The 20,272-nt window shown below is 41.3% G+C and overlaps 1 protein-coding gene across 1 annotated transcript in view; it reads left to right on the forward strand.

The window, feature by feature from the left end:
- Positions 1-20,272, forward strand: part of LOC105569386 (1-phosphatidylinositol 4,5-bisphosphate phosphodiesterase epsilon-1-like) — a 162,016-nt gene that overhangs the window by 85,006 nt on the left and 56,738 nt on the right. The window contains exon 4 of the mRNA XM_012025814.1: positions 6,512-6,591. The gene's annotated coding sequence lies outside the window, so the exon portion shown is untranslated. The remainder of the gene's footprint in view (positions 1-6,511; positions 6,592-20,272) is intronic.

The raw sequence follows: 20,272 nt of genomic DNA on the forward strand, positions 1-20,272 counted from the left end.
GACATCGACGAGTCATTTCTCGCGGGGAAGCTTGACTTTATTTGAATTTTGACTTTAAACAAATTTAAGTAGCTCCATGTCGCCAGTGGTAATTAACTAAGGGGATGTTTTTTTTAAAATCGACCAGCAAAAATAACGATCTTTATTTTGGTCACGACATTTCGACCTCGTTATCGGGTCGGTTTTTTACTTTTAACGTCGCTGCGCGGAAGCATAAGCATTCTTGCACTTTGGCAAAGCGCGATAAATTCTCAATGTCCCCATCACGGAAAGATCGACTCGGAATGCTTATCTTGAAGACTCATGTACTTCTGCTCGTCTCGAAATATCCCGCGGTGAATTGCCGGGTTGAAAGCGTTCTCGAGGATACGCGCTGCGGGGGGGAAAACGGTACGATCGCGTGACGCGACGATGAATCTCGGAAAATGAAAGAAGAATAGCGGATTGCGCCTTGTTACCTGCGATTTCCGATTGCTCGCCGTGCGTGTCGGTTTGACGTAAGAGGCATTTTAATGAAGCGCGATTCCGATGCGTCCCGAATTATTGCGCGCGATTACTCGCGGCGCTGGCACATCGCGCGCGCTTTCAACCGAATTACAGCGGCATACATATTTTACGTCTGCCTCGGATATACGAATTTGTAACATATGCATCCCGCTCTTCCGATCGCACGTGCATACGTGGATAAAAGGGGAAGAAAAAAAGAGCTGCTTCCGCCACGAATTTCCACAGACCTTCGCGATCCGGGGCCCCGCCTTGCAGCCCCGCACCTCCGGGTATTTCACGTTTGCCTCGCGCGGCCTTCGATATTCATCGAAAATTTTCGAGGACGTCCTCGCATTCGCGGCTTCCGCTCCGCGGCTCGTCGTCGCCGGGTCGCCTCCTTCGGCTGCGCTTTAAGCATCGGGGCCGCGTAATGCCACGGTCGCCGCTCGTCCACATTAATAAAAATATGCTTAGAAAATGTGCCCGGGTCTGCGCCGCGAAGCACGGGGTGGGCGAAATTGGAGCGGAAAAGATAAGGGAGGGAAGAAAAAGAGGAGGGGACACAATGTAACTTTCGTATGCCGAGAACAGTATCGTTTTGCATGCACGAGCGTGACCGCGTCGTTAATGATTGCCATTTTCTTTCTGGAAGTACCGTCGCGGCGCATGGCGAGCTGTTAATCAATTTGGACTTCATAACACCCGCGTACCAGGTTATGTAAGAACGTGAGCGCCATTTTTGCGCAATGACATTAAGTCACACAGCAATATGTGTTTTCACATACGTTGCTGTCGTTTTCCTCTTTTTTTATATATATATGTAATAATGATCTTTTCGCGTATACAGTCTGCATAATAAGAACGACGTAACTTCGAGACCATTTGTTATTTAAAAAAAAACAGACAGAAAAGCACACGTAAGCTGCACAGTCAGAACTGCAGCGCATTTGTATTAATGCCGTTGTTCCCTCCGGTGAACAGAAGGTATAAGCTTACGACAAAACAGTCGGTTCGCTGTCGTATTTCATCCTGTTTCACTACGTGCAGTGATGGACAGACTAGTTACAACACTCTTTTTAATGAGTTTAAAAACGCGCGGTTAGATTCAGGTTTACGTTCCCAAACATTTTGTCGGCGGGGAATTTTACTTGAGAAACAGATCGAAAGCGCTCGAAACGGTTTCGGAATGGCCACCGAGTAAATTATTCCTCGGAAAATAAGAGTTTGGGACGTAAGCCTGAATTTACGCCCTCGGAAAGAATTTCTGTTACCGAGACGAGAAATATTCCTGACGCATTTATATTATTCACAACCTCATTTAGTATAACAAAAATAAGACAACATAAAATCAATAAATCTTATTCTCCTCTGTCGAATTGAAAAAGATTGGCTTACTATATTGAGTCAGGAGTAACTTATACAAATGTAAGTTTACACATTCTTGCGTTTAGAATAAATCTTCCCTCCATTTTACAACGATACTATCGTTTTATTCTAGATTTTAGAATTTTTCATCTAAGATTAAAACAAGGGGGAAACTGCTGACCAAAATCTTGTACACCAATGCCCACTAATGCGCAGTGGGCATTACTTTATCTTATTTTATCTTATTTTATCTTAATTGTATCTTAGTTTATCTATAAGGCCCCAGCAAGGCCTAATGCCCAAACTAATTCCCAAAAATGCCTAGTAATGCCCAGTAAAGCCGCAAATCTGTGCACCACAATGCCTTCAGCGGTTTCCCCCTCGGATTAAAATATTCCTTTCTCTATAATAAATATGATTGGCGCTATATCGAGCCTATTTTATGATACATTGAAGCGTAATAGCATTGGATCCGGAGATTTTTTCTGCGGGTGTAAATGCGCGTTTCTAAACTCATTAAAAAAAAGTTTCGCAACCATTCTGTTCATCACTGTACAACCTGTCTAACAAAAGCCCCGACCGGCGTAACTTTAGAAACTATTATTAAAAAAAATGAAAATTTCATACACGTACTGCACAATTAGAACTGTAATGCATCTGTATTAGTTCCGGTTGCACCAACGTCACGTAACTTTGATAACTGTAGCCTAATTCACTCGTCGTCTCTTTCTGTTCCCCTCAGAAAGAGACAAAGAGTGAATTAAGCTAAGATTAAAGTTAAGCGACGTTGGTGCAACCGGGCCTTGGTGAGAAAACAAAAACGCATTTGTATTAACGCATTAATACGAGAACAACTTCGAACTTTAGACTACCTCATTTGCTAGAAATGCTTCTAATTCAAAAACTTGTAGTCCGAAGGCCCGAACAGGCGAAAAAAAACTTAAGTAGTAAAACTCAAGACCATAAGGGAAATGGCCAGCGACTACCGAAAAAGTGAGCAGCCATTTTGGAACTTAAGCGATGCTGAAAATTCCGATTGGTTGAAATTCTCAAGTCTTACATTTTCCTGTTTGAGTTTTTCACGTGTTCGGGCCTTGAGCATTTCGGTTAAGATTTTTTTCTTCAAGTGATCCCAAGAATTTACCCTTGGGCGCTTCTGTGGTCTTTGCAGGACACCCTGTACATAACACAGCGCACTGTTAGGTCGTACAATAGTACATTCATCGTGTTTATATGTTGTTATCGTCCTCTGTCATATGTAACAGATTGCAGATAATAGGATTTAGCGGATGAATATAAAAGGTCACGCAATTCTCGATCAACGTAAAGCGCATATTTACGAGAGAAGGTGACTGCGTGCCGCCGCGCAGCCTTTCCCCATAGCGGCTCGAGCCCGTTTCCTTGGTCCTCGGGCGGAATTCTCTTTTATTTGAAAATCAATCTACTTGCAGATGCGGAAAATTGAAAACAATCTTGCGTCGTCCCTTCATTTCGGCGACACATTTCCCCCCCCCCCCCCGCTCGATCGTTTCGTCGGAAGCACAGCCATACTTTCTTTATTCGCTATCACGCCGGAACGTTACGGCGAAACTCCAGCGAGAGAGTCGACGCGCGTGAAAGCTGAAGCTTAAACGTTGTGCGACGATACGATTGAATATTATCGGTACGTTTGAAAATATCAACGGAGGAAAGTCTATTGTGAGACAGGCTCCTAATATGAGACAGCGGATTTCCAACGTCCAATTTTATCAATTTTCTTGCAACGACTATATGCGCGGTCTAAGGGCAATAAATTCATGGTAGACGAATGACGCCTACACAGTAAAAAATAAAATGTTACCGTTAACATTCTTTTACATGTCTCAGAAAGTCCGCTCTAAATTTTACGTTCAAATAACATTTATTGTGTGTTACTTTTTGACAAATTATAAATGTTAATTAATCAACGCTACACTCCACATTTATGTTCACGTTTTCTCAACACCTTAGGTGTGATTTAATAAAAACAGACGGGGCAAGTAAACTGTACGAATAGTCACAAATCAGAATAGTTGAAATAATTTGTAACAAATGTCGATATTACACGGTTCTGTTGATTTTGCAAAACAGTTGTGCTAAAAGAACTCAAAATAATATTCAATTGTTAAATAACACACATAAAAGTGTTACGAAAATAATAACATATACGTTTTATGTTAACTTTACATTGAAGGAAGAATCAAATCTTGGTAGCACAAGAACATTTTTACGTTTAAACACACGATTTTTTACTATGCGCTAATTCAGCTACCTCATATTAGGAGCGTATCTTACAACAGAGGACTCTCCTCTGTTTTCCATTTGTACCCAGCATCATCCGCTTAACGCGGGAACGGCATTCCTGGCGATTCCGTGCGATTGATTCGCTAAATATAACGCGCAAAAATTGGGGTCGCCCGGTCGATTAGGGAAGGGAAGCTTTCGGATTTGCGAAGGCGAGCAGCGCGCGAAATTCCGCAGTTTAAAAGAGACCGTCGAAATGGAGGAGCAATATTTCGCGATAAAACAAGATAGAAAAAAAACCGTACTCGCGCGAGTGTAGCGCGATAAATTCTGTGACTTAGCGCGAGATCGTCCGTTCTCTCTCGCGGGGGAAGCCCAGCGAACGGAACGTGATAGCGGCGGAGAGTTTGAGGCTTTCCTTTCTTCTCGGTTTCTTTTCTCTTTTTCTGCCTTTTTTTTCCAAAACGGCCCAGTTTCTGCGTAATATTTATAGCGATATAAAGCAGCGCGGCGCCCAAGTTTTCGGAGCCAAATCGAGCGCGAACTCGACTCTCGAACCGCCTCTTATCCAGCTGTAACTTTTGTCGCGCGACCCAACTGTCCTTCCGTCGGAGGGGACCCCCCACGTCCCTCAGTTCCATTCCTCTCTAATCCTCCCACCCACTACCCATCCCTTTCTTCTATCCAGTGTGTACGGTCGTCTTTTCGCTTGCCCCTTCATTGAATCTCCCGGTCTCGGGGAAGAGACGTTTCAACTTTCGCACCACGTAAGCGATCTGGCATAAAAGTTTATTTGTAAACTCAGTCCTTCCATCGAAAACCACTTTCGGCCTTTCGGTGTAATCCCCATACCGGGCGTCACAATGAACGATCGGGGGCGCGCGTCGAGCTTAGAACACACTCTGTATAGAGAGCAGTAAATTTGCGCCGGGGTAAGACTGCTTATTTCAGGTGTTTCCCAAGCGCCTGATTTATCTGAGCAACTTGGATATAAGAATATACGTCGCATTACTCCCCGCGGGAGAACAGGTGTTGAGAATAATTTCACCCCTGGCCGATTTTCTCGTTCCGGCAACCGCCCATTCTTTTTACTCGTATACGTCGCGCGAAAATGCAGTACGGAGAGACATGCCAAATAGACGTTGAGCAAGGGTAGCCCCGGGGTAAGTTTACCGTGCCACGTTTTACGCATTTTCTCCGCACCGCAGAAGAAATTGCATCCACATTGACGGGGGGGGGGGGAAGCCAAATCCCTCGGGAATCTCTTGTCTCTTGTAAGAAAGTGTTAAAATATTTTCGGCAAAGCCGCGTTGCCGGTAAATCGCCGAGTTCGAACGTCACGAAGCGAATTCGAACTCGGACGCGAACTTACTCCGCCGTCGGGATTTAAAAATCGCTATGCCGCGTCCCACGTCGAATTGCCGAGTGGCACGCCGTCATTTTTCACGTCTTGCAAAGCGACGGGGCGCGTGAATGTGAATCGCCCCCTCGTCACATTTACCATCCGTATCTCTTCGCGCCTTCCTTTCGAAGCGGTCTTCTTGCGCACGACGGGGAGAAGGAAGAAAAAGAGAAAACGTCACCCGATAAGAATGCCGGGTCGTCGATGCTTGTAAAATACAGTCGCCGATTGAGACCCGCCGAGCCCGTCAAGAACCTCCTGAAAAGAACAGAATATTCCACACACCGACTTATTTCTCACTTATACGTCCCTTATCCGCTTTGATCGTTTTTCCGGCAAATTTGAGAGACGCGTGATGTCGTCCGAACACATGCACGGAGAGAATTTTTAAATTTAGTCTGAAAATCATGTAATCGTGGGACAACACGGCATCTCGACAAATTTTATAAGAGTTTTTTCAAAATTCACCAGACATTTTATTAATAATTAAACTTACAATAGTATATTTTATCAGTGCATTTTCCTTTGAATCTACTAAACTTTTATTCACTTGAAAACATTTGCTAGATTTGAAGAAACAGATATGAATTTTCTTAGAAATTTTAGTCTTAGTCAAATAAAATTTTGGTCAAGGTAAAGAAATAGTTTCTTTAAAATTAAATAAGATGTCTAGTCAGATCAAAATTCAAAGAAAATTTATTTGACTTCAAACAAACTTTTCTTCTGGGAATATAAAAATATATGTTATATCCACTTATATTTTATTAGAAAATATACGGTGAAATTTAAAAAAAACTCTTATATATAAAGTTCTTCAAAAAGCCACGTTGTTCCATGATTTCCAGGGTAAATTTGAAGAGAAAATTATCTGCGTGTGGATAATCGAAAATGTTCCTTGAAGAATTTCACGTTCATTCGGCACGTTTTACTTTATCACAATTAAGCTGAATAATTAACAGGATCAATATTGATGAATTTTGCTTTTTTTTGTTACAGCATGATGCCTGCCCGGATGAAGTTGACCATTATTGAACAACGTGATCGTCTTCGATGGACACAGTCGTAAAGTTTAGAACGTAAGTAATGTTTTATGAACCGTTTATCTCCATTTTGGATTTTTACATACCGCGAGTTGCGTATGTTAATTAATAATAAAAAGTAATCATCATAGAACGTGTAAATTAATTTATAAAACTGAAAGTCTGAAAAGTTTGAGACGACAACAGAATCTCACCAGGAATATATTTTTATATTCTCTTATGCACCCAGAAAAAATTCTTTTGAATTTTGACCTTACTAGACTTTTTATTGAATTTCAAAGAAATGATTTCTTTACCTTAACCAAAATTTTATTAGATTAAGACTGCAATTTCTAAGAAAATTCATATCTTTTTCTTCCAATCTAGCAAATATTTTAGTAGAAGTAAAAATTTAGTATATTCGAAGGAACATGTTTCAACGTATCCCATTTGTTTAACCTAAAATAAATCATTTTTCTGGGCGTATTAGGAATATAAATTAAAAATTTAATAATAAATTAAGCATCGCTGTCTGCTATAAATGAAACTGAATGTATCAAGTTCATTAAAACGAGTTCTTTCCAAGCTCATTTTGAAGGCCAGTGTAAAGACTAATATAAAAAAAAACTGTCTACTTAATTTCAAAACGGTAGATTCAACGGTAGATTCAACGTGGCGGGTCAAAATGATAAAATTTTACGGGATTTGAGTGAAAAATATTTCCCCGATCTTCTCTACAGCGACATGTGTTCCAACGTAACTTTATCTTGTTGGATTCGACTGTCGTCTTTTTACAACGATATCTAGCAGCGACGTACGCTATCAACTCGCTTGGTAAAGCAAACGAAAATGTGATTTTGGTGCTCGACGGCTACGGGCGGTAAATCACGTATCGTAGCTGTCGATGTGCTTCCTCCGCTGCTGCCTAATCTAATCTACATGTTTGCTCGATATTCTCACGCGTACCCTCCCGTCACATTTTCCCCGTCATTTCATCACGTGCTTTTCGCCGCGACAAAACTGCGGCGATTTCCAAAAGGTGATAATACCTTCCATCCGCATCCAACTTCATCGTCGCGCGAACCGACCGCTCTATGGCCGATATTCATAGTCGAGTCTTATTTCAAAATCATCTTAACTGTTGTCTCAAGATGCTAATACGACTCTGTGATTGGTTAAAAAACACATTAAGAGTATACTTAAGATGATCTTAAATATAAGAACGGACTATGGAATATAAGAATGGCCTATAGCTTCCCGCGAGTCCGCATTTTACCTCCCTTCGACTCGCGAGAGGGAGTTTCGGCAGCCATTTTGCACGGGAAAAAGAATGCAGCTACCGTAGCTGAAAACTGCACGTGGTAACTAAACCCTAGTAGCACAATATATTGGCGCAATATTGGGAAATAACGTGAATCCAGTATTCCCAATACTGCCCTCCTAATCTATTATAAAAAGCAGTATCTCCATTTTTTGGCCATTGTAGTTAACTCACTTTCCATGTTTCTTAGAAAAACATAAGTTACTTTATGTTAATCTAGTGCTCTCACTGCTTTCTAGCCTTGTGGGACAACGGATATTTCTCTAAGAAACATAGAAAGTGAGTCGACTACAATGGCCAAAAAATGGAGATACTGCTTTTTAGGTTGGGACGGCAGAATATTGGTCCAATATTGTAAGATGGACGCCTTCTCTTACTTAGCCAATGTGACTACTTAGCAATATTGATACAATATTAGACCAATATTCTTAGTGCATTGTTAAATATTGATCAATGCACTTCCATATACATTTAACATTATATAATTGTTATCGTGCAATATTTACACTTATTCCATAGCCAATATTGGCTTCACGTTGAACAATATCGGCCAAGGCATTTCTAATGTAACCAACATTGAACCAATATTTAGCCCTGTTTAGCCAATGTAATGTGCTACTAGGGAACTTCAATTGTAAAATATGGACAGCTAATATTTGGTTGTCACAGCCAATATTTCGCTACTGCGCCTATTGTATTGGGTGCGACGGCAAACCGTTTGCTGTGGTTTAGAAATGTACAGTTATGGCAGCGAAACATTTTTAGGAAATCGTGATTAGCTATGGTAGCGAAATTCTTTTTCGGCGTGCGCGTTATCGAAAGCGCAAGAATGGCGAGAAACGCCGTTCCTCCCATTTTATACTCTGACATTTTCGTGGACGAACCGACGCGACGGTCGCGTCGCGCAGCAGCCCCCGAGAAGTTAAAGAGAAGTTTTAAGCACCGCTTTCGCCGCCCTCGTGCCCGACATGCCGCGGTCGCTAATTTTTACAAGTCCCTCCCGCAAAGAAACAGAGTTCAACGACTTTAATTAGCCGTTTGTATAACGCCGCGACTGGATAACGAGGCGACACGATAAGCCGATAGAACGGCAGTTGCGAAAGAATCTTTTGCGGAGTAAAACGCGAGGGACGAGCTTAAGGGGATGCTGGAGTGATTCTGCACTTTTGGCACCTTTTGCTCCTAGAACTGTCAATTCATGAAAACATTTGTGTAATATACAAGCGATGTGACTTTTGTGTACAGACCGACAGTGTCCCGCTAGTCAGATTAAGTGAAAGAACAGCATGGTATCATTGAAATTAAGTTTAGAAGCCTAACAAAAAATCTATTCACTCGAATAAGTTATAGGTTAGGTAAACCATAACTTATTCGAATGACTTCTTGTTAAAGCTACTAAACTTAATTTCAATGATACCATGCTCTTCTCTGATTTAGTATATTACACAAATATTTTCACGAATCGACAGTTCTAGGAGCAAAAGGTGCCAGAAGTGCAGAATCACTCCAGGCATCCCCTTAATACTCGGCGACGCACTAAATTCGATTATCGTTACTGCTTTTTCCGTCCTTTTCGCCGCGGACAACGAGGACGGCATTTTTTTTTGTTTGTCCTCCTATGCATTCTTCAAACCATACGGCCAGAGCACGTGGGAGGAACGGGGTGAAATTTATATCGCGACACGAGCAGCGATGCGGGATGTAAACTACAGGTTTACGCGCCGGGGTCTCGCGACTAGTCATTGGCGAGGGGGGGGAAAAAAGTCACCCGTGGAACAAACATATGGAACAAATATCATTGGACGGAAATAGATTTCCATTTACATCCGCCGTGCGTACTGCAAGATAATAAATGAAGGAAGCGATTCGTAACAAAGAGTAATATTTCGAGGCGAAAGCAATCGTAAAAGTTATTAAATAGAAAGGTTGAGTACAATATGTATCTGAGAGAGGGGGTACGGCTGTCCATAAAGATTTAATCGCGCGGAAAGTACATGGGGGTTGAACTTTGCTCGAGTTACATAATCCATTAAAATAATCCAACGGGCATTAGTGTAACTCAATCTAACAGTGCGCCGCGCTTAAATCGCAATCTTCGGATGCGCATTAAGTCAGAAGTATTTATTGTTATTTCGTCGGAAGGCCGCTATTTGATACAAGCGAAATTGGATAAATAAAGATACGGCAAATCCCCTGAAACAACCTGAGCGAAGGCAGCGCGCATGTCGGTGTAAGTCCTCCCTCAATCTTCATTTAGCGAAAGAGGAGCAACTTCAAAGATTAGTCCTTACTATCTTCGCGAAGAATATAATTATTACTTTACTGCAAACCTACTTTTTTATTAAGTAATTTTCAGTTACTCGACGTTTGTAAATCGCGATATACATAAAGAAAAGTCTCCTATTATGAAACAGGCTCCTAATATCAAATAGCGGGGGTTTTCAACATCCAATTGTACCAATTTTTTTTCGCAACGATTATTTGCCCGATCTAGTAATGAATTTTCCATTCAACGGACTTCGCTCCAGGGCAATAAATTCATGGTGGGACCAACAAATGCACCCCGCAGAAAAAATTTCCAAATCCAGTGCTGTTGCACTTCAATGTATCATAAAATAGGATCGATATAGCGCCAATCATATTTATTATAGAGAAAGGAATATTTTAATCTTAAATAGAAATTTCTAAAGTCCAGAATAAAATGATAGTATGCCCATACAGCACGCATGTCTAAAAGACGTCCTAAAGATGTCTGTTAGACATGAGTGCTGTATGGGTGTATCGTCCTTTGTCGAATATCGCGGGGGGAAAATTTATTCCGAACGCAAGAACTTACATTTATATAAGTCACTCTTGTCTCAATATAGTAAGTCAATCTTTTTTAATGAGGAGAATAAGAATTATTGATTTTATTTTGATACTGTCCTATTTTTATACTAAATGAGGTTGTGAGAGAGAGAAATATAAATGCGTCAAGAATATTTCTTGTCTGAGTAACAGAAATCCTTTCTAAGGGTGCGTCTATTGATTTAACAGAAGCCCCGCTATCTCATATTAGAAGCATCTCTTATAATAGGAGACTCTCCTCTATACTGCAAACAAGTGATTACTCACTGTTGTCAGCGATAATACACTGATTGACTTTTAGAGAGTACCACATGCAGTTTTTACGGCAGTTTTCTACGGCAGTTACATTTTTTCCCGTGCATCTGTCTCCGCGATTGCGATACGCTTGCCGCTGTCAACGACAGCGGGGAAATAAAGACATTCCACTTTGGTTGTCGTTCCAATAATTTCCCAACTTACGGAAAGTTAATTCGTTGCTTGCCATCTTTCCCGGTTCTGGCTTCTCCTCTAATTATTGCGCAGCAAACAAATTCGAATTACCCTAAACGACGAGCACTAATTCCAAGTTGGAAGTGTACATGCTAAGACGGCTGAAAAGTTTAATTACGTTTGTCACAGTAGAAAATAGGTTGGCTGCGTAAAGACAAACTAGACAGACGTCGATCATTATTACACTCTGCGTAGCACCTTAGCTTACACTTATCGTTGCACTCTCTGCCTTGTATTTGCGCTGATTTCGCCCCGAAACACCGAGCTACCCACCTCCGGTTTTGCGTCTCGAGCAAGACGAGCTTTTATCGTTTCGTGCGTAATTTCATTTAATAAATAACTAGATGCCTATCATTTCTTTATCGCGCGCATATAAATTGAGTACAAACGGTCGTTTCTTTTTCCCTGCGCTCGCAATTCGTACGGTTATGGTCAGAAAGGTTGTCCGACGTTTTACAATAAGTTTTCGGAATATCCGTATTGATCATTGCATAGATATTCGTACATATCGTTCCTTTGTTCTAATAATGTGTCACATATCTGTGAGCAAAAGCTATAACGCTCTCGCATGATAGATTGTATTTCCGAAATTTATCGCACAACGTTTCTGACCACGACTGCACCCAAATAGCAATGCGTCATGAATATAACTTTAAGACACTCTTTAGACATACATGCGCTGATAAAAAAATATATTACTTTACTCAAGGAAATCAGTCGTTAAGTGGCTCCTAATAGCTTCTTAACTTAAAGTGAAAAAATAACAAATTAAAACGTGCATCAAAGAGTAGATAATTGTAAATTTAAAAAATTTTATTTTGATTCTATAAAATGTTTGCCAAGGTGTAATTTTCACAGCGAAGAAAATTGAATTTCTTATTTAACAAAAACAATTATTTTATTTAACAAATAATATTCTATATCTCACATGAAATCTTTATTTGAATGTAGAAAATGTAACCGTTTAAATTAATTTACATAATATAATACATAGATTAACTTAAAATTTGATATTTTTCTTTAAACGGAATAAATATTTACTTCAGTAAAGAAAAATAATTTTAAGTAAATCTATTTACTAAGTTTAGATTAAAATTTGTTTGTCTGAAGACAACTTAATGCCATCTTAAAGATGTCTTTTAGACGTGCCTGCTATCTGGGTATTGTCAATCGATTCGTAAATTAGCGGGAAGGAAGCGCGCGATGCATCCCGGCTTGACTGGCGTCAAGCACGTTTCTCAATCGAGAACGAAATTGCAACGTGTGTAAAATCACTCAGTTACCGAAATGGAAGAGCGAACGACAGAATTTATTACGCGACCCACATAACCGACTCCCCTACGAGCGCGTGATTACGCTCGCCATCAATTTTGATTATTTTCCCAACGACACGGCGGGAAACCCTCGCCTGCGTATAAAAATACAGATATGTATTTTATTTATTTTTATAGGGCTCAAAATATACAAAATATAACAAACACTTTGGCGTATTTCACGCCGGTTTGCCCTTGGCGAAAATTTCGTGCAAAATTTTAGTTACCGAATCGATCAGCGCGAACAATTAAACAATATTTGCGACGGAGGGAGCGTCGGTCTTGCCCGAGCGTTTAAACGGACCGAGCGGATATCCAATGTCGACCGTCAAGATTGCGCGGATCATAATCGCCCATTAAACCTCCACTGACGAGAAATCGATTTCGAATTCATGGAAAAAAAAAATTTATGGCCGAAGGAGCACACACAACGCACGCGGGTGAATCTGGGTCATTCCGTATGCGCCGCTTGAACGTAGCGGGAAACGCGCCCAAGGCTTTCAATTCCCGGCTCTTTAAACGCCGTTAAATCTGGCAAAGGCGATCTTAATTGACGCGACGTTAAATGCACCGCGCGCACAGAGTTGACGATTCGGATTACCCTTATTAATGAAAGCGCGCCACGGTTCCGCGTCTTCAATTTTCCGCCGTCCGTAACGCACGCGTATAGTAATGACTTTTCATTCCGCTCACGGGCAAGAATCAGCGGCACGTGTAACTTGTCGGGATAACTCCCGGCGATTATCCGTCGATTAATCAGTCGTGATTAATGCGAACGGTCGGGTATAATATTTACGATCCCCGCTGCAGGTCTCGCCGAGGCAGACGGGCGCCAAGGCAGGGCTTAGAGCGTGCCAGTCACTCCTGCCTTCGTTCGTTTTTACGCGGGCGAGACGCGGCGCGTTTTCTCGTCTCCTCCCGCCGGAGGTCGCTGCTGCGAAGACGGCGGGGAATAAAAAATGGCACGCGATGAGACTCGGCGGCGTTGAGCTCCCTAAAGCACGCGAGTAGCCGTGCTGCGGTCCAATTGACACGCACAAAACCCATTTAACAGACGGCGGAGAACACCGGGATTAGTAACACGTGACGTATCCACACGGTTGCCTCGTCGGGGAATTGTGCCGGCGAACATCTCTGTACATTATCCTGATCAAATAAACGAGATTATCAATCCACGCTCGGGATGATTGTCAGAAAGACGCGCTCCGAGCTTCTTCGCTGTCGGCGAGATTCGACAGTCGACAGATCCATACACGGAGAGAGATGTAGCTAAACACTGTATGTGGCAACTTTTCAGTTGTAAAATATGGACAGCCAATACTTAGTTGTGATAACTAAATATTTCGCTGCTGTGCTTATTGTATTAGGTGCGACAGCAAGCTGCTTGCTGTGGTTCCGAAGTTTATAGTTGTGGCAGCAAAATATTTTTAGCGAACCACACATGATTGACTCCGCTAGCGAAAATTTCTTTTTCAGTGTAGTGGTAAATGCACACAGAAAAAAAAGTATCACGGTATATGCAGGGTGTTCCAGGAGAAAAGGGTCAATATTCTGGGAGGTGATGGTATCGGTCGTTTTAAGCAAAAATGTTTCAATGAAATGTATGCCGCACTCCCCACTGTTTCAGAAATAGAGCTACTTGAATGTCTCGTGTATTTACTTTTTTCCTGTACACTTCGCCCTTCGTCCAACCTCATAAACGTCTGCGGGAATTTACTCTTATACGTCTGTTGACTGTCGTGCCGCTAACATTGTAGAAATGTTCAAATGCCACGCATATTCACAAATGTCGAACGAGCAACACGCCATGTTTACACAAGAGTTGAAAAATGCATTGTTGTTACGGTGGAATTTTTGAAAATTTATTACGACCTGTAAAAAATGTATCACTTGAAGAATAAATATTAGAAATAATAGTATTTCTCTTTCTCGTCAGTAGTTTTGCAACTGTACATTCAGATAGCTCTACCTCCGAAACAGTGGGGAATGGGACGCATATTCATACGAACATTTTTGCTTAAAATGACCGACACTATCACCTCCCAGAATATTGACCTTTCCCCCTGGGACACCCCGTGTACTCAAATTAACGCGTTATTGTTCTGTATATACGCAACAATCTATGATCTTCTTAGAAGCATTTAATAATCTTACATTCCAACAAATATTATAATACAGCCTTATTCAAGTATTCACTTCAAGAATACATATAATTATTTTAACAATAAAATCATTGTAATCTTTGATTTGGAAACACGTTATTTTCTATCCAATATTGTTTCCTTTCCATTCAGAAAGTTATTCTTAAATAATAAGCACATATTTTTCTTGATTGAATCATATAAAATTGTTCCATTTAGGTAAGTTTTCCTTCCTTTGACGTAAAATAATCCTCATTTCTATTTTCGAAAGAAAAATATTCTCTTTTTCTGTGCACGGAGAGAATTTTCTCTCTAAAATTTACCCTGAAAATCGTCTAATCGTGGGACAATGTTGCATTTTGAACAACCTTACGAGAGTCCTTTTAAGTGTGTTACCATACATTTTATTAGCTGAATCAAACTTTCTTCTGGGGCGTGGACGCAGATGGACAGCAGATGCACCGGACAGAGCTCATTTTTTTTCTACAATTGCCGCGATAAGACGTTAACGCCTTTACGGCGCATCAAAGCCGGGGACTCGTCGTGCGCCGCGCGTTTAACTCCCGTTTTGATCACGCACTTGGAGGAAATGAGAAAAAAAATTGCGTCCCGGGATTTTTGCTCGCCGCGCGAGGACCGGAGTGACGAATCGTCGAGGGCGGGACGTCGCGTTCCTCCGATCTCGAGAATCTCGACTCTGGCTCCCGTCGACGCTCCCGCGATAGATGCCTGTGTGACTCTGCAGTTTCGCAATTCGGCTGAATGGCCAGGAGTCGGGCACGCTTGGCGAACGCTCGCGTGGGTCGCACACACGTGACATCGATCTAAGGACTTCCCGACCTGGGCGTGGCCCCGCAAAACGGGAATAAAGAACTGCCGACGATCGTTTATCTATCGGCGTTTAACGCGAACGTCACGGAGCGGGACCGGGAGGGGGGGGGGGGGAGTCGTCATGTTTTAAGCGCTATAGTAAATCATTCTTTACGGGTGAACTTTATAACCCGGTCGCAACTTATGGTCATAGAGCGATTAGCATTTTGTTCCAACTTATGAATTGCTCCACGAGTCCATTTAACTTCACGACCGTCTCAAAAATGATCCCAATTTATAATCGGTGTCAATTACGAACTTAAGACGACGCTGATCCTGGAAGACAAATTTCACATTGGACCAGGACGTACAAAGGGACACGTCGAGTGGCTTCTTTAAATTAATACGAATCTGATCAGTCAGATTTTCATCCGCCATTTCGCGCGCGCTATTTTTTACATTCTGTAAGAATTTTCAACTGGAATTTAGATTCCATGAGTCCTAATAATATCTAAATAATGTTTCTTAGCATAGTTGAATTGTTGAATGATGTTATTCTTTTTAAGTTTTGAATTCCACCATCTTGAATCCACCATTTTGAATTATGAAAATATGACAACTGACCCCGAAAACCCTTGTGTACAAAGTGTCACAAAAACTGGTTCAATAGTAAAATGCTTCAAAGGATTAAAAGTGGATAAATCGACACGGTACGACGACAGCGTTGAGGTCTATGAGCTAAAAATTAATCGCGATATCCGAAAAATGGATCCAATGGCAAATTCATAAATTAGTTTACAGAGAAAACGTAGCTCTTTTTTTTTAATCACTGTCTCTTTGCCCGCAAAACGGGGACGTGACACGCAATAAGCGTCGTGACAGATCGCCGCAATTAAAAATCACACTTTTTATCGGCGGATCGTCGGGAATCTCTGCGGAAAATTCTCAATTTCCGAACACGCAAACCGCGTGTACATTCTCCGTGTACATCGAAATACCGGCGTGGATACGTTTGCACGAACAAACCGACAGATTTGTTTGACGCGGGCGCGAAAAACTCGTGCAAAAATCCCGATTTTTGTACTATTTCAATGCCGACGGGGAATATCCGGCTTGTAATTTCCGCAAGAAACGGAAGCCCACTATATTTACCGCATGTTTTAATGCGCGGCCAGGAGTTATTCACTTATTTTCCCGACAAACGACTCGCGCCGCGCAGGAAATTAAACTTTTCCTTCCACAACTAATTTTCCGCCAGGTTTGTGCCACGAAATATTTTCGACGCCAGATTATGGTCGAGAGTATTAGCTCTCTTTCTCTCGCTTTCTCTTGCGCGCGCGCGCGCTCCTCGCCTCCACCGATACGTTAATTATGCCGCATAATGCTTGTTGGCGCGCCGCGAAAGTTTGCCGCATGTTTTACGGCGCGTGCGGAGTTATAACTATACCAAAATATCACCTATTACCGGCGTATTCACCGCCGCCGCGGGGGAATAAACCGCTAGAGAAAGAACAACTTTGTCTGAGGTACACGCGTAAGTTGGCACGTAACAGGCAAATTAAGTTAACGATGTTTCCGTAGGATTAGGACAACAGTTATAAGGCCTGTGCCCGCGACGCCTAGAGCCTGGTCCAAGTTCTAGTTCCGAGAAATGTGTTGCCAATCAGCTTGCAGCTCTTGTGGAATAACTGTAAGTTGATTGGCAACACATTTCTCGAATCTACAACCCTGGACCAGGTTCTAGCGGACACAGGGCCTTTGGAAACTAGTTTGGGCCAAGGAGGGACCTTATTTCGTCCAGCGGCAAATCCTGGCGAAACGATAGATTAACTGCAATGCGCGCCAACTATAACGGTGCCTGCCTCCCATCGAGTATGTATGTAGAGCTGCTTGTAAAGCGGCTCCCATAAGCGACGTTCCAATCTCTCCCAAGTGCGCGCGCAGGAGAAAAATGAGCTCCGCTAAATAGTCGCTTATATGCACGGTTAAGCAAGTTGCTCGCATGCAATTTAGTTAAACGGCCAATGCGGGCGGGGGCGATTTTACGATAAAATATAATCCTGTGCTTCTTTAGGAAATAGCCCGGCTCATTACGATAAATTCTCCCGCGGATAAGTTAAACGCGATCCGGAATGCGATACGAAATCTGAATGTACTTGCAACAAGTTATGTATTGTACGTTCTGAGTTGTGTAAATTTCGCGAGACTTCCATAACAATTGCACTCTTCCAATCTTACACCCTCAGAAAGGATTTCTGTTGCCGAAACAATATTCTTGACGCATTTATATATCTCGCAACCTCATTTAGTGTAAAATAAAACAGTATATCAAAATAAAATCAGTGATTCTTATTCTCCTCTGTCGAATTAAAAGAACGATTGACTTACTACATTAAGACAAGAGTAAGTATATAACTTACGTTTATATATTCTTGCGTTAGGAATAAATTTTCCCTCCATCTTACAACGCACGAAGTTGGCGCCACGATATTCGACAAAAGACGATACTATCATTTTATTCTAGATTTTAGAATTTTCCATTTAAGATCAAAACATTCCTTTCTCTATAATAAATATGACTGGCGCTATATCGATCCTATTTTATGATACATTGAAGTGCAATAGCATTGGATTCGGAAATTTGGTCTGTGGGTGCACGTGCTAGGGGGATTGATATTTTATTGGAAAGTTCATAAGTCGAGCGCAAGAAAACAAAGACGTCTAGATAATAAACAACTGCCGTATTAAGGCATCAAGGGAGCAGTCCACTGCCGTTTAATTAATCTTCACGCAGCGTCGTCGAAGCAAAGCGGAAAGCTCGATCCGTGCTTAATTAAGGTGTCTAAGCGCCGCGTAACACCAGACGCATTTCAATGAGCATCCGTAGACAAGTGCCCGAGAAGCGTCCAATTCGATCCATTATACAAACCGATAGGTCTGATATTGATTTAATGCGATACATTAATGCACATTGTGCAACAGACAAAGGAATCGATAAACTTACAGTCTACAACTTTTAAGGTTTTTTTTTAATCGGGCGCAAAGTAGAAATATCGAAGCGAGGAACTGAAGTTGCAAATTAATATACTATCGTCTACAATTAACAAAAAGTAACGTAAAATGTAGGCTTTAAAACATTTCAACTTGGGATGTGTACCAGTTACTTTACAAATATATTAAGTTATTTAAATTCATACGTATTGTAAAATATATTAAGAGACTGCATCAAATGATTACTTTTTCGCTGAACTCGGAAAAACTGTCTGATACGTCAAAGAATTTGCCTTCGATATTTCGACATCGGGGATTCGGAGATGCTCCGGAAATAGATATAAGAGATTGTACACGTGGTAGAAGGGAATAAAAGGAAAATGGAGAGGAGCGTAGCAGAAAATTTTTCGGCATCGCCCGCGCGGTTCAAGTTTCCGGCGGTGCATGCGGAGTGGAAGAAAAACGCCGAGATGCTTTATCCCGAATCGGTTGCATCGTTTGTCTTCGTTAATCGAGTGATCTCGACCGACAAGTTTCTGAAAATAATGAAAAATCGGTATCGTTTCTCACGGAGAAAGCTCCGCGTCGTCACGTGGACTTATCTCCGAATATAGCTAAAGCTTCTTGAGAGATTTCTTCGCGCGGTTAAACCTTGACCTTTCGGCTCCGCATCAAGTCTGCGGTCTCATCCCCGTGTCTCAAAAGACACGTTGCGCTAATGGTCGGGTACAAGCGGAGCGTTTAGAACGTATTCATTAAACGCGATCATCGACGACGTGCGAAATATGTAAATTATTGCATCCGCAGCGTAACGACCACTAACTCCCTGACACGTCGAAATTTAAGTCAATTTCTTGGCCCGAGAGTTAAGTCTAATTAGCGAGTTGGCGAGTTATAATTACGGATGTTTGCAAATCAACGTGGAAAAAACATGTAGCCGCCGTAGCTAAAAACTGCACACGGAAAAAAAAAAGAAGTGTCAGGTCAACTCTTATAAACTCAAATTAACGCGTTCGTTGTTTTGTATATATGTAACAGTCACTTCAAAAATACATATAATTATTTTGACTATAAAAAGGTTTCGATCGTTATAACCTGCGACTTGAAAATATGTTATTTTCTATCCAATGTTGTTTCCTTTCCATTCAAGAAAATTATTCTTAAATAGTAGGCGTATATTTTTCTTGATTAAATTATATAAAATTGCTTATATTTAAGTAAGGTTTTCTTCCTTTAACGCAATACAGGGTGTCGGATTCGATTTGGACGACTCCAAAGATTATAGTAGATTGGGTCAAACTGAGAAGAAAAGTTATATACCATTTTACAAAATCCGTAATTATTATCGCGTAATTAAGAAAAACGTCTGAGCCAATAAGTGCACGGAGAAGCGGAAGGCCGGACTCGGCAGACTTTACTAGACATAACTTTTCTTCTCAGCTTGACCCAATCTATTATAATCTTTGGAGTCGTCCAAATCGAATCCGACACCCTGTATAATCTCATTTCAAGACTGTCAAAGTTGAGGCTAAACATATTTTCAAAAGAATTTCTTTTTCTGTGCACGTGGTAACTAAATTTCAGTTGTAAAATATGGACAGCTAATATTTAGTTGTGATAAGCTAATACCTTGCTAGAGTCTTTTTACTGTTAATGGATCTGTTATTTATCTCTCGGAAAATTAATTGAGTAGGGTATCCATTTTCGATCAATATGTTGACGCACCAATCTATGTTTTTAAGATGGAAAGAGGGGTGAGATAATAATAACGCCCGATTTGCTGCACGGGGAGAGGATTTTCTCTTAAAATTTATCCTGAAAACCAC

Source organism: Vollenhovia emeryi, unplaced genomic scaffold (assembly GCF_000949405.1).
Source record: "Vollenhovia emeryi isolate VEMERY1.0 unplaced genomic scaffold, V.emery_V1.0 DF939124.1, whole genome shotgun sequence".
Classification (NCBI taxonomy): Eukaryota; Metazoa; Arthropoda; class Insecta; order Hymenoptera; family Formicidae; genus Vollenhovia; species Vollenhovia emeryi.